At 42.5% G+C, this 15,241-nt stretch overlaps 1 long non-coding RNA gene across 1 annotated transcript; it reads left to right on the forward strand.

The window, feature by feature from the left end:
- Nucleotides 1-5,034: 5,034 nt before the first annotated feature.
- Nucleotides 5,035-14,950, forward strand: LOC120375129. The gene is made up of 5 exons (XR_005586449.1): nt 5,035-5,227; nt 7,813-7,979; nt 13,587-13,719; nt 13,947-14,056; nt 14,185-14,950. It is a non-coding gene; the product is annotated as an uncharacterized LOC120375129 (long non-coding RNA).
- Nucleotides 14,951-15,241: the final 291 nt, after the last annotated feature.

Raw genomic sequence — 15,241 nt, forward strand, 5'->3', positions numbered from 1 at the left:
TGAAAAATAACAAAAAAGCGGGGGCATTCTATTGAACGTGGCAGCCATTCTGCACTGCAAAAAGAAAACAGGAGAAGATTGAGGAACAATATTCTGATGATTTGGGGAATCTATGTACAATTTATGAACTGTTATTGATTTTATGAGATGGCTGAATCATGGAAGGCCTCAGTGTATGTGGAATCCCCTATTTGCCAACAAGGGTTGTAGAGAGCTCTCCCAGCGCTACAGATACTCCACCTCCCCGTGGGGATTACCTTACAGCGCTGGGAGCCACGCTCCCAGTGCTGGGGCACTGTTTACACTGGCGCTTTACAACGCTGTAACTTGCTGCGCTCAGGGGGGTGTTTTTTCATACCCTGAGCAAGAAAGTTGCAGCGCTGTAAAGTGCCAGTGTAGCCAAGGCCTAGGTATGTGCTACAACCCTTGTTGGCAAATAGGGGATTCCACATACACTGAGGCCTTCCATGATTCAGCCATCTCATAAAATCAATAACAGTTCATAAATTGTACATAGATTCCCCAAATCATCAGAATATTGTTCCTCAATCTTCTCCTGTTTTCTTTTTGCAGTGCAGAATGGCTGCCACGTTCAATAGAATGCCCCCGCTTTTTTGTTATTTTTCATTTCCTATACGATACTGAAAATGGAGATGTTATTGATTACACAAAGTAATTCCAGGACATGTAATCATCCTCTCACTAGATGAATTGATTTGCAACATAAATGGCATATTCTAATCCGGTTAAGCAAGGATAAGAACCGCTAAGCCTCTCAACATCTTTCACAGTTGTTTGTCCATTAAGAGGGAGTTACAGTGGGCCTGATTCTCATTTACAGTAATGCCATTTGAGGGCCTTAAAATGGGAATCACTATAAGACCATTTTACATATACAGAGCAGTACAAATGGACCTTAGTGAGAATGAGGCCCAATATTCCTTGAATGATAACCTCCTCCTGTTTATAAACAAGGTTTCTTGATCTGGAGTTACAAATCATGTTGTTGGACATGACAGAAGAACATAAGACCTCATTAAATACTCCTCAAATACAACTGGAGATGTGGGAGAAGATAAAACAATCAGATCCATCAGATAGAAGAACAAGCTTCTTTATGTACTTCTGTGACCTCCAACACCATAGCACCTCAGTTTTACCCAAGTACTTATAGATTTATGTTTACAACATTCCTGTGAGGCATGATAGTAGTATAATTCCTTCAGTGGGCACAGAGACACAGTGGGTACATCTACACTTAAAAAAACCTCCTGCAGCAGCAAGTATCAGAGTGCAGAGCAACTGACTTGGTCTTGCAGGGCTCGTGCTATGGGGCTAAAATAGTAGAGTAGACATTCTTGCTTGGGCTGAAGACCAGACTGTGAAAACCCACGGGGGAGAGGGGGTGTCTCACAGCCTAGGCAGGAATGGCTGCAATGCTATTATTAGCCCTATAGCATAAGCCCTGCAAGACCAAGTCAGCTGACCTGGGCTCTGAGACTTGCAGCCACTCCTTTTTGTTTGGGGGGATTGGGGGCAGGCATGTAGCTGTTCCTTAAATGACTTGTCCAGGGTGTCACAGTATAGCAGGACACGGAACTGAACCTAGCTCTCCCATTGCCTGTGACATTGCCTAGGGTACAATCTGGACTCTTTGACAGCTGGGTCCCCTCTGTTCTCCAACCTGAGGTGCCTTTTACTCTGCTTTGCTGTGAGAGCAACTGCTGCTAGAGTGCTTACATATAGCCTCTAGCATGTAAACTATTCCCTGCTGAGTTACATGAGTGCTCCTAGCTAGCCACTCCTGAATTATATTTCAGAGTGACACTAGAAAACTCCCAATCCCAGACTTATCCCAAGAAATGTGCATCTTGGACTGCTCACTATCCTCCTGGACAATATAAGCTAATTGAAAGTCCGACCTTTTATTAATAGAAAATGATATGCACAAACGTTGTTATCTCAAATGAAGTTTCCCAAACATTTCAGTCCAAACAGATACAACTAAACAAGTTTATTAACAAAAAGATAGATTTGAAGTGTTTACAAGTAATGAGGCATAAAGGTCAGAATTGGTTACAAAGAAATAAAATGTAAAACACAAACTAATACTTAATTTAACAAGCTAATTTAATTCAGCACATGCCTACAGCAGTCTGGCTAGATACCTTCAGCCAGGACCCCCTCCTAGTTCAATGATGCTTCCTTTGTCTTTCAAATGTTGTTGAGGCCGTGAGTAGAGATGAGGGGAGAGAGGTGAATTGAGGCCTCTGTTCCTCATTTTTATATATATATTTTTTCCTCGTTGATAATCATCTCCAGCTGGGATTCAGGTGATGGCCAGTCTGTTTACATTGGAACCCACAGTGTTCCATTGCCAAGATGTAAATTTTTTGCTTACACCTTTCTTCCTGCCAAAGAAGGGTTGCTTAATCACGTGATAATCCTTTTGATTATGCTGACACCTGGCTGAGTGCTGGCTAGCCTTTTGTCTCTGGGGAACTGGTTTGAAGCTGTTTCCTTAGACTTAGACTTTACTGAGACATGTTCTTACAGTAGAATTTTATAACTTTACATATAATGTCGCCACACATATTTTACCAAGACAATAATGTTCAGCAGATTTCAAACATTCAAATGATACCTCACAAGGCAGACTTTGTACAAGATTTATCATAGTTTTGTAAAAAGTGGTGAACATAAGGGTACAGACTGTTACAGTGTCTTAATCACTGGATGATCCTGCCTCTCATCTTCAGCAGGAAATGTGCTAAAAGGGATACTCTAGACACAGTGAAATAGCTAAAGGATTACAGGTGCTTGGCTAAAGCCTGGCATCTTTTCTTAGGCAAACCTTGCACCATTTTCATTTGTTGATCTTGAAAACTAAAGGTGTTATCACTTAATGTGAAAAATGCAAATGTAATAGGTCCAGAAGAGATTCTGACAGTTAATTATTTAAATGATTTAGACAGTGCCATAGATATGTATATTACACTACAGACAAGAGAATATCCCTGAATCCCAACTCTTATTACACCCAGTTCCCTCACAAACAAAGATATAATCCCTTTCCATTATCCAGTTGAGTTTAATCTTTCAAAACTGTTTTGGCACTGATCTGACATTGGGCTCCACTAGCCCTTACTCCTGCAAAGTCACATTAACTCGGATCCTGCATAGAGTCGGGGATCTGTACTAGAAGATCCCAATGCAGGATCAGGGCTTTTGTGTGTAGCTCAATAACAATCTGTCTTTCATTCTTTGCCTCCCAGTTTCTTGTGAAATGTTTAGGTGGAATTTTCCAAGGAGTCTAAGGAGTTGTGTCCAAATCCCAAGGGGAAAAAAATCAGTGGTATTTAGGCACTTAACTCCCATTTGTGTCTTTGAAAAAATCTTTATTTCTCATATGAAATAAAGAATAACTGAAACAAGGAAAAAATAGAACATTATCAAATGGCACACAGAGGAGAGTCAGTATTATTCACATTCATTGTCACAATACCACATGGAATCTCTTGGTTTACAGTGACCGCTAGAAACACTAGAAATCAGAGCGTCATCAGCTATCATTTGTATGTGGCTCTCTTTTTCTCTGCAAGGAAGGATAATGATTTCCAGGACTCAATCTGGTAAGATTCAGATATAGTCAGGCTTTAAGAAGGCTGTCACATCTGGCATTTTTCTCCATTTCCCGTTTTAATTATTGTACATTGTACTCAGCATATCTGTGCCAGATCGCAATATACAGTGTATATTTCCCCATTGCTGCTGCTTCCTACTAAGATCAACTTGGACACTAAAGTTTTTTTTAAAAAGTGGTAAATTAAACTAGTTTGTGGGACTTCTTCAGTGAAGCATGCCTAAAGGAGTGTAACTTGCCTATGTTAGCATCAGAAAATAGTTGTGCTGTCAGAGGGCAATTGCCTTTTCTATGTTGTGGTTTTTTTTAAAGTGTCTCAGCTGAGCACACCAATTTTTGGCCTCACGGAAGTCTGTTTTAAGCCCCTAGAATATTGAATGCAAATTCTGGTTTTAATTAAATGTCAGTCAATACTACTAATTATGCTGTGGACAGTTCCTGGTTCATATTCACTCCTGTCTTGTTTTTAGATAGAATAAATGAGTTTGCTATCCGGAGATCAAACTGGTGAGGATGCATATGTTATTGTCAATATAAATGAAGTGAGTGTGGAACATTGTCTTCCTCCTTTTGTTTTATTTATATCAATACAAGATATAGCACAGCAGTGGGCAGGGAGGGGGAATTTTGTACAATGCCAAGGCAGACATGTACTTATTCAAAGTGCATCCTGGGCTCTTTTGCCACTTTATTAGGTTCAGGCTTCAGCAGCTTTGAAATATCCTTTTAAAAACATGTGCAGCAATTGTAACATTAAGTGAAAACAATTTTTCTACATAATTCAAAAGCGGCAAATGGGATTTTGCTCCAACTTTCCCCAAGACATTCATCTGCAGACAGAGACCTATTTTGGAAAATTTTAGCCCCAAAAGTGAATGTTTTGGAAAGATCCGAGGATGGGGAATTTATAATGGAAAGTCATTTTCAACCATAGTTAATGCTTGTTCCTGGCCACTGGTGCAAGATTTTAGACTACATCCTTTTGCCCATCACAAATGTTTGGAGGATACATTTATGTACTATTTAAGCAATTAACTTTTTTTATTGCAGAGTCAGTCAGAGCCACCTCTGGGACAAGTATTACATTTTAGTGTTGCCGTTCCCGTGTTTAGAGCTGTGTCTCTTGTTGGACTTTGGAGCCCAAGGAAGATAAATGAGGAGTCATTTTTCTTTTTCCAATTCTCCATGGAGCTCTCTTTCTGCAAGAGAGAATGTGCAACCCTTTTAAAAACTTAAGTGCAAACGTCAGCTGAAATAAATGGGTGTCTATCATTTTATTGCTGTAGATTTTGTAATGTAGAATAAGCAGGTGAGGTTTAGCTAACAGCTTGAAAGGTAATGAAAGCGATTATTTTTTTTATATCTTCAATTGATGAATGTCAGATAACTCTAAAACTAGATTCCCTGAAGGTCTTTGAGATGAGAAGTGGGATGATAAAGAATGAACTGACGGAAAAGCTACTGAAATGCTGACCTCTTTGCCGCACACCTAGAAACACGAGGCGGGAAGAAAAGGAGTCAGCAATACTAGCGATAAACTTATCCTATACTTGGCTTGTTAGCACATTGACTTCCCTGACTCAGGTAGACTAACAAGCAAACAATATATGGAATGGCAATATTTTATTGGTACATTTAAAGATTCCTAGCTGATCTTAATCACAAATGGATACAAATGCACACAGTCTCTTAGAATCAAGGATAAGTCAACGGGAAGCTATGCTCATGACAAAGTAACCGTGATTGTTTATCAGCAGTCTTAAAGTATGTCACAGTCTGAGGGGGTGGGGGCAGGAGAGTGGCAGAAGCCTCAAAATTACTAACTTAATGCCTCAGAAATCTATCAAGGGGCAGCATCTGCTTGAGGGAGAAAAATCATTAACAACCTGACATCTTTACCTTGTTACTTCCTACAAGGAGAAAAAGGAATAGTGCAATGTGGGGGAGTAAATTACATTTGAATCTCATTATTTCCACCTCTACAGAGTAGAATTTTCTTGAAGGGAAAAGAGTTTGGGGGAAATAGCTGATTACTCTATGGAAATTCATGTGCTTTTAATGAATCAAGTGGTAAGGTGGACACAGCACTACACAAACAGTAATTTTGACTCAAAAGCCTTTTTTCCATAGGAAAGGTATGGGACAGAAATATAGGGCTTGTCTACACTTACTGGAGGATCCACGCTGCGGCGATCAATGCAACAGCAGTTATGCTAAATTGACTGCTGATTGCTCTACCTGTACTTCACCTGATCGAGATGAGTAGAGCATCTCTCATTGACATCATGTAGTGTAGACCCTGCAGTAAGTAGATCTAAGCTACACTGATTTGTGTTACGCTATTCACATAACTCAAATTGCATAGTTTAGATCGACTTTTCCCTTTAGTGCAGACAAGTCCATAGATGTGTGCAATGCTGTGCCTACTCTTTCATTTGGGTGCTAAATCAGTGGTTTTCCCATTGTATTGCTGATTGGTTTTGTTAGGTTTTTGGGTGATGTGCTCAACTTGATTTTGAATTCTTATGTGCCAGAGGTATTACTTACCACTGAAATATGACTCCTCAGCAGTAAGTGCAACAGAAGGTTGTTTGCTTTTGTTGTTTTTGGTTTTTAATGAAAATTTCCCCTTGCAGTGTTTTACAAGCCACAGATAGGTATTTATTTATTTTTGTATTGTGGTTGTAATGTCATAAGGTCACCATGCTTACCTGAGTGCCCCCTCCCAACTGCTGGCATGCTAGGGCCCTCTCTTCCCAACTTTGCCTTTTTAGTTTCTCTGTCGGGTTATTAGATACAGAACATTCTCTGCCCGATTTGGGCTTTGTACAGCTTTATACTTCATAATAAACAAAAAGCCTGACTCGACCTGGGCTTCTCTTAACCACAAGATCATCCTGCCTCCCATATTGGCCCCCAAACTATTCAGAACGAAAGATCATTAACCATTAACTTTGCTTAACCTGACTGTAATTTCTTCAAGGAGAGCCAGTGCATGAGATTTTGAGGAGATTTAACACCATGGAAAGCTTGAAGGACCTATGTGGTTTTGACAATGTGGTTTTTGAACTAGAGAGACATAGTTTATACATAATATATAGACAGACAAGTTGGAATTTCAAATTTAGGTAATTTTTTTAAAATGACCACCTATAACTCAAAAAAAGTATAATTAATTTTCTTCAGGGTTTCAGAAACATGCCCCTTTGTCTTCATGAGTAAACATGGCAATTTTCATGCAAATTTCCCAGAAGATAGAGGGAACTACATTGAGCTGTATAATAGAAGCTAGTTCCAATCGTAACTACCTCCTCTCCATAATTACTTTTGGCTTTGTGGCTACAACACTCTGAACTAATGGTGGGCAGTAGGTTGGTTGAATGGTAGGTTGAAGGGAATTCAGGAAAACGTTCTTCATTTCTAGAAGAAAAAAACAGTCACATTATTCAGAACCATAAGACCATGCATGTGGATAGCACATGTAACTTTTTATTAATACTACTCGTGTCCTCCTTTCCCCCACTTTCATATTGCCTGGTACAGTCTTGTTTCATTAATTTGTGTGCTCTTTGAGGATGGACCATATTTTTCTGTACAGTGACTAATACAACAATCAGATTAAATTGTGCAAAGTCATATGATTGAAATAACGTACTGGGAGGCATCGAAGGGAAAAGAAAGTAAGGCTATACTCACCTCCAAGTCCAGACCCTCCTGCCCCCTTTCATACTGCTGCAATCCCGCTAGCTCTTATGTGCATGCTTAATTTTAAACACACCAGCAGTCCCACTGAATTCATGTCCATGAAGTTACACATGTGTGAGTATTTGCAGGATCAGGGATTTAGTTGGTAAAGGACCTTGAAGAGATTGAGAGAGGGGAAATGTTTTACTATCTTGACTTTAGTAGGGCCTGCTCCTTAGTCAATAGGAGTTTTGCTTTTGTTTTCAAAAAATATGAGGGCCGGGTTTTTAAGAAAACAAGGTGGGAGAAATGAAACTGAAAAGAAATCCACAAGGGGATTAAAGAAGGAAAAGAGGAGAAAATTGGAATTAGAAGATATAGGAATGTACAGAACAACCTGAAATTGCTAACCGAGATTTTTTTTCTACCTTTAATCTTTTGAAAGAGATTACTTTTCCTGTATTCCCCAACTTCTAATACATTAGGTCTGTGAGACACTATCATATTTGAAAATCTGGGATTCAGACCAAGAAGAGATTCATTGAGTGTTTTCTGCTGACCAGTAGAGTCATGATGTGCTGACTGCCAGATGTTAATCAATATATGACATTGGGCACCTCACTGAAAACCAAAAAAGAGAGAGAAAAAATTGGTAAGTAGCCTGGAGAGAAATGAAAATGTGAAAGAAGAAAAATGGGAAGGAAAGACCCCAGAAATAGTTTAGCCCATAGGGTATGTAATGCTGCACACCAATCTGTGGTGTCTGCAGGACACAAAAGGGTAAATCAAGGACAAGGATTTTTAATCACAACTCTGAATTCTCTTTTTATATTGTTGGATCAGAAGAGGCTTTACTTTTATTTTACAGTATGATCTGACTTTGTTCTTTTTAACTAGTTTATGGTTTTAGCCATCTAGAGCCTGGTTCTGTAGCACATGCTCTGCCCAAATGTCCATTGACTTGGAGTTAAGTGGGTGTGTGGCCTGCACCATAAAGGCCAAGGTGGAAGGAGGGGAGGAAAGCAAAATGGGCAGCAAGGAGGGTGCGGGGAAGGCAGCAAAGGGAAAGGAAGCAAACTGCTGCCAGGAGGCTGGTGGGCAAAGCAGAGGATGAGGGAGCTCCTGGCCAAACGCAGCTGGGGAAGGTGCCCTGGCATGACACAGTCTATGCTTGCTGCTGCAATCAGTCCCAGTGGTGAAAAAGGGCGAAGCAAACAGCCGTGTCGAGAGGCAAAGAGCAGATCCCAATGGTAAATGGGGGTCGTGGGGGGAGTTGATGGACTCGTGGAGGGCTCCACTTGCTCCCCCTGCTCCCCACAACAGCACCACAAGAGGAGCAAGATGTAAAAATTAGTCCAGCTAAAAACCTCCTCCATAGTGCCCTGTATCAGTCCTCATCTTCCTTGACAGCAGCAGCAGGCTTTGAAGCAGCAGCAAGCAGCAGTGGCCAGCCAGCCAGCCAGGAAAGACCTCATGGATGGTAGCAGGAGCAGGGTTCTTCACTCCTCTCCAGAGGGCAGGCCAGCAGAGCCCTCCAAACAGCAGGAACAACAGCCAGGGAGACCTCCAGCTAGCAGGAGAGCCAGAGAGAACTGGCCAGACACTGTAGTGAGGCCAGAGGTAGGTATCACTCTCTGTGCCTGAGTGGGCAGGCCTGGCCCTCAAGCTAGAAGGTGAGACGCACCACAGGAAGTATAAGAGGCAGGGCCTCCAATGCAGTTGAAGGGAAGCCAGGGGAGGAGACAAATTACTCTTGCCAGCTGCAGGCCTCCGGCCCTGTACCTAACTGGGCAGCACTCTGCCCCCAGAGGAAACTGAGTTTGGAGAGGGGCCACTGAGTTTGCTAGCAGCTGAATACTCCAGGGAGATGTAGGACCCCTGGATGCTGGAACCTTCCCTTGGTAGGAAGTAGCCCAGGGAAACCAGACTTTAGTCCGGTTTTGCTGTCGGTGCTCAGGTTGGTGTGTTTTGATGGAGCTGTCCCAGTGGTGGAGCTCTCTGCTACTGGCAGGGCTCTGGGCTGGGACCTGGTGGAATAGGGTGGGCCAGGGTCTCCCTACCTCCTGTGGCCACCCTCCCCCTCCGGGGTGGCCGCCCACCCACCTTAGGTCAAGATGCCTGCATTTGTCTGACATCTACCTGAGTCAGGATATCAGGTGAAAGCATGCTTGTTGCTCTGCCCTGCTTGAGGGGCCAGAGCCCTATAGACTGCTTGTTGCTCTGCCCCACCCAGAAAGCCTATTGTTTGGCCCTGCCTGAGGGCCTTAGTTACCTAGACTGTTTACCGCCCAGCCCTACACATGGGCTGACCCCACAGTGACCCAGTGAGGTGGAATAGCCTCTCTCTGAGCTGGAGGGAGGGGGACGACCACCAACCCACTACAGCTAGATAAAAAGCACTAGAGAAGTCAGTAGAAACTAAAATTTCATACCGACAATGACTTGCTTATACTGCTCTATATACTATACACTGAAATAAAAGTACAATATTTATATTCCAATTGATTTATTTTGTAATTATATGGTAAAAATGAGAAAGTAAGCAATTTTTCAGTAATAGTGCGCTGTGACACTTTTGTATTTTTATGCCTGATTTTGTAACCAGGTAATTTTAAGTGAGGTGAAATGTGGGGTATGCAAGACATGAGGTACATAGTCTGGAAAGGTTGAGAGCCACGGGTGTAAATCTACACTTGCCAGCTCAAGTATGTTGGTGTGCCACCCACATAGGACATGCTGTTTGGTCAGACAGTTGCATTTAGAAGCCTCAGACACAAGGGCCCATTTTATAAGGCTCTGTATAAACCTGGTGGGAGACTGTCCCTGCCCTGAAGAACTTAAATTCTAGACAGACAAAAGGTAAGAGAAAAATACAAGATACAGGCAATAACTTAGGAATGGAGACATAGATGGGGTAAATTATTTAACCTAGGTCACATAGGAGGTCTGTAGTTGAGCCAGCAACTGAACCCCGCTATTCTGAGTTGGCAGCCAGTCCATTAACCACATGACCATCATCCCCAATGAAGTGCTAGAGCATGGCTGGACTTTAGAACCTAAATAAAATTGGGAACAGATATTTAAAGCCAACATTTTACCATCCTTGTTGTTTGCGGGGTATGGAGCATGTCATCATGAAGTTTCTGGATTTAAAATCCAGAAACTATCAGGGTTACCATTAAAAGAAAAAGTATGAGGAAAACTCTCTCTAAGAGCAAAAGATTTACATTGCAACTCTTCTGTTAAAAAAAATACTACCCGCCCCCGCAACTGTTTAGATGGAGAGAACTGCAGTGGAATTTAAAAACAGGATTATTATTTCCTGAAGGAGCTACAACATGCTGAATAACTCTTATAAAGTACTTGTGACAATTCACATTTTGCAGTGCTGTACTCCATTTCTCTAATTGTTAATGAATCCTTCAGGGACCTATCCACTTGAGATCTAGCCCTAACAGGATGGTTACTACTCAGCTGACTAGGAGACTAAGTGTGTAGGTGGGAGAAAGAGAGAGGAGAGCTCCTCTTACTGACATGGTATGCATGCAAATTGTCCTGTTGTAGGACTGAAAAGTATTTTAATGTGGAGGTCATAAACTACATAGAGAAACTTAAAGTCCACTTTGAATTAAGTTCTGTCACTAATTGTCAGTATTAACACCTTGAGCATCAGACCTAATTCTGCCCTCGCTTATGTTCCATGAAAGCTCATTCATTTCAATGGAGTTGTGCAGTGTAAGCTTCCTACCTTTCATAGCCAGGGCACCCGCTCTGGTGGCACTGAAGAATCAGTAAGCCCACCAGACATTTTGTCATGAGGCCTGGCTTAACGGCTGTGCAATCACACAAATAGCAGTTCAAACCTCCTGAGGAAGATTAAGAAGCAACTAGTCAGCCAGTAGCCCAGGCCTCCTGGCTTGGGTGAACACAAACAGTGTATGGCTCAGGCCTCCTGGACAGGGGCCAAGCAAATAAACAGTCAATATTGCTAGCCTTCTGGCCTAAAGGATAGCACACACTGAGCCCCATGTGCAGAGTTGGGGACCCCAGGCCCACTCTGTTCCCCCAGGTCACGGCCTAGGGCCCTAGAAGTGATGGGCAATCACCCCACAGGGTCAGCAGAAAAACATGCTGTTGCTGCATAACTTCCCAGCAGCAGAACATGACCAACGTCTTGTTCCTGTGGGCTACTTCCTATCAGCTCGTGGTGGCAATCAGTCTTTACTCTCTCCTCAGGGTCTTCAAGCTCCTGGGATAGTGGCTTGCTTTTTCTCCCTGCTACCAGTCACAGGCTTAGCTGAGAGCTCTGCTCCCTGAGAGAGACATCTGCCTTCTTCCCTGGTCCAGCTTCAACTGAGTTGCAGGGCCCTGCTTTTCTACTTCCTGTCCTGCCTCTGCACTTCTTGCAGAGGCAATGGGGCAGGAGGGAGGCTAGTCTACTTCACTACATGCAGGATATACATGAGAACAAAATTTGGTTCCAGGTATGCACTCAGGGACTGTCAATTTCATATGCCTTTAGCTATGCCATATGAAAGATCTCTAGATATTTGAAATATTAGATAGCAAACTTTTTGGGACAGGGACTATGTCCTCATACGTTCATACAGCATCTAGCATGTCCTGCTCACTTCAGTTACTTTGATCATTGCTTTTTAAAATATCTTTTTTTTTAAATCAATATAATTTATTACCAAGGCTATGGCCACAAATACTGTGTAGTCTGAATTGTACTTACACAATTTATTGTCTAATACTCCTGCTTTTGCTGAGCACATGTGGACCTAGCTGTCTTAATAGAAAATTATTACAGGTAATTAATCAGCATCTCCCGGTTCAGACAACTACCTTCTGAAACTTATCATAATTCACCTCCATCAGCCAATACTTCTAGACAATATTATGAGGAAATTTAAAGTCTATAACACATCAGCTAATATTGAGGGGGTCTGACTGCATCTCTTTGAGCTAAACAACATATATTGGAGAGCTCTGCCCTTATTTTCATTCTGCACATTTCTCTTACCAATGTCATGATCTGGAGTGCAATCAGGAGCAGGTTGTCAAAGTGAATAGCAATTTCAGACTTAGGTTGTGAAAAGAATAGCTCCCCACCAAGGCAAATCACATCAACCAGTGGACAGTGACAGCAGAGTGTGTGGAAATTCTCCCTCCCAACATAATTATTTTTAAATATCAAGATTAAAATATAATTTTAAAGCATGACAGGTTTAAAATATAGAAATAAATCAATCCCAGCACTCATTCCTCTTACCCAAGCTAACTCTAGCTGCTACTGCTGCTTTTTTGCTTTTGTTGTTGTTGATTGTAAGCATATTTGAATTAGGAATTACATCAACAGGAAGTCAATATTTGAGGGGGAAATTATTTACATGTGTTATCTAATCTAGATGTTGTTTCTATTTAGTCCCAAAACACCTTGGTTCTGACTCGATATATTTTAATTAGCTTCTTGAAGATAGACTTTTTTTAAACACAAAAATACTCCTTTAATTAATAATAGCAGATTAGTGATATTCTTCACATAGAACTCCATGGACCTATATATGTGGTCTCTAGGCACACATTTTGAGGACATGTTGGGACAGGGCACTCCTAATAAAGGACCTGATCCAACAGCCACTAAAGTCAACAGGAACCTTTCCTTGACTTCAAAGGACATTGGATCAGGCCAAAAGTGAATCACACACCCCATTTAGTGCAAAGAAAATAAATTAGAAGCTTTGACTTCACCAGGGTTTCAACTGGGCCTTAGAGAGAGAAAATCCCACCACTGAGTTCCATGAGGTAGATCCGTGCTGCTACTACTACTACAGTAATTACCTAACTTGAATTCTTTACCATAATCTGCAATATACACAGATGTAATGTGTGTTGCTATTCGAAAAACAGCAACAATAGTTAACGGAGACATAGATTTTTAAGGCCAGAAGGAGTCATTGGGATCATCTGGTCAGCCCGCCTCAGAATTTCATCAAGTGATTCCTACATCAGGCCCTTGGGGATAGCATTCTATTAGGATGCATGTGAGAGCATAGGGTGGACCCTTGTGTGACACTGCACCCCATATTCTTAATAGTTGTCTGATTATGATATAATTATGATGCAATTTCTACAAGATGTCATGTCAGGTGTCATTGGACAAGTTATGATTCGTTGAATATGATTATCTTAATTGTATGCATATATCATTTTTGTATCTAAAGTTAAGAATATTGACTGTGTATCTGTATTTCAGATGTAGTTACACCTGGGCGACACCCACTAGGCAAAATGCTTCCAGCCTAGACAGCTGGTGGGGAAGGATCTATTCAGGATAATGGGCCATTAAGAAAAACAAGGGGCCTGAGGAGAAACTCTTCCCACACCTGGTGAGCCTTCCTGAGAAAGCTCCAGACAGCCTGTAAGTAATGGCTGTTATGACTCTGCAAGGGCATCTGACCAGATCACATGACTCTGGACTCTATTTTGGGTACCTGTATTTTTCCACAAACCGGGCTGGGAACTCTTTTTGGGACAAAGCATTCCCACCATATGGAAAAGCTATAGAAGGCAGGGTGTGACATCATCTGTTCTTCACTACCCCACAACTCAACAGCTAACAGAAGCTCCTAAGGAAAAGGACTTGGAACAGGGATGGGGAGCCCAAGCTGAAAAGCAAGTGCAGCTTGTGTCTTGAGAATTTGCAACCCTGTATCATCAGTCAGGGTGAGAAATTGCTCATATCCAATCTTTCTTGTATCTTAGACTTAGTTTGCGGTTTTGTTTATTTACTAGGTATCACTTATAATCTATCTTTTGCTATCACTTATAATCTATCTTTTGTCGTGTGGCAGAGTGGACTAGATCTGGAGGCCCCCTCCTCATGGCCCTGCATCACTCTGCCGCAGAATAGAGCTGAGAGAAGTCCTCCATGAAACCTAGAGTGGCTGCAGAGGAGTGGCCAATCAGAGGGGCTGATGGAGCAGCCAATCTGGGGCCAGAAGGGCCAGAGCCAAGAAGACAGTTGCGTGGAGGTTGAGATTTGGGAGGCTGGAAGATCAGCAGTACCATGGACAGCTCACCCTGGTGTGCTCACTGCAGACAGGACTGAAGCCCAGGGAAGGCTGCTGAAGACCGGGCGCCTGGCTGGCGGGAAGAGCAGCAGGACCAGCAGAAGGTCAGTGCAGGAAGGCTGAAGCCCAGGGGGGACTGAGCCCAGAACCTGGTCAGGCCAGTGAGGGTACCGAGATGGGAAGACTGAGCCCAGGGAGGCCTGCTGAAACACCACCAGCTACAGGTACCGGGATGGGCCCCGACTGGGTGGTTGAAGAAAGCAGTGCCTCTGGGAGAAGCCTTAGCACTTTGGCCCCACACCAGGGCCAAGATAAGAACTTGGACTGTATATCCCATAAGGGAGGAGTAGTGTATGCAGCTCGGTTGGAGGGCTGAGTCGCTGAAGACCCACCAAGAGAACCATCAGTCCAGGGAATGCTTGCGAGAGATGGGTGCCATCCTGATATAAGAACTAAAACCAAAAGCAGGATCACACGCAACCAACCAAAGGGGGCTGCCTGTGAGAGGTGGGTGCCTCCCCCCCAAAAGACAGTGATTGAAGATATATCAGCCAGAGAGAAGGGGCATTCATGAGAGGTTGTTGATGACCCCGTTACATGTAGTTAATAAACTTGTTTTATGTTTTAATCTAAACCACTGTGCCTTTGACTGAAGTGTCTGGGGAAAATCTCAGCTTGGTTTAACACAAGTGTATTGTGCATATTTCTCTCCACATTGAGGGAGGGGCAGACATATTAATGAGCTTACACTGTAGAGATCCCTGTGCAGTGCAAGACAGTATAATTTTGGGTTTATATTCCAGAGGAGGGTGCGTGCCTGGGGAGCTGGGAAACTGGC

Source organism: Mauremys reevesii, linkage group 11 (assembly GCF_016161935.1).
Source record: "Mauremys reevesii isolate NIE-2019 linkage group 11, ASM1616193v1, whole genome shotgun sequence".
NCBI classification, from domain to species: Eukaryota; Metazoa; Chordata; order Testudines; family Geoemydidae; genus Mauremys; species Mauremys reevesii.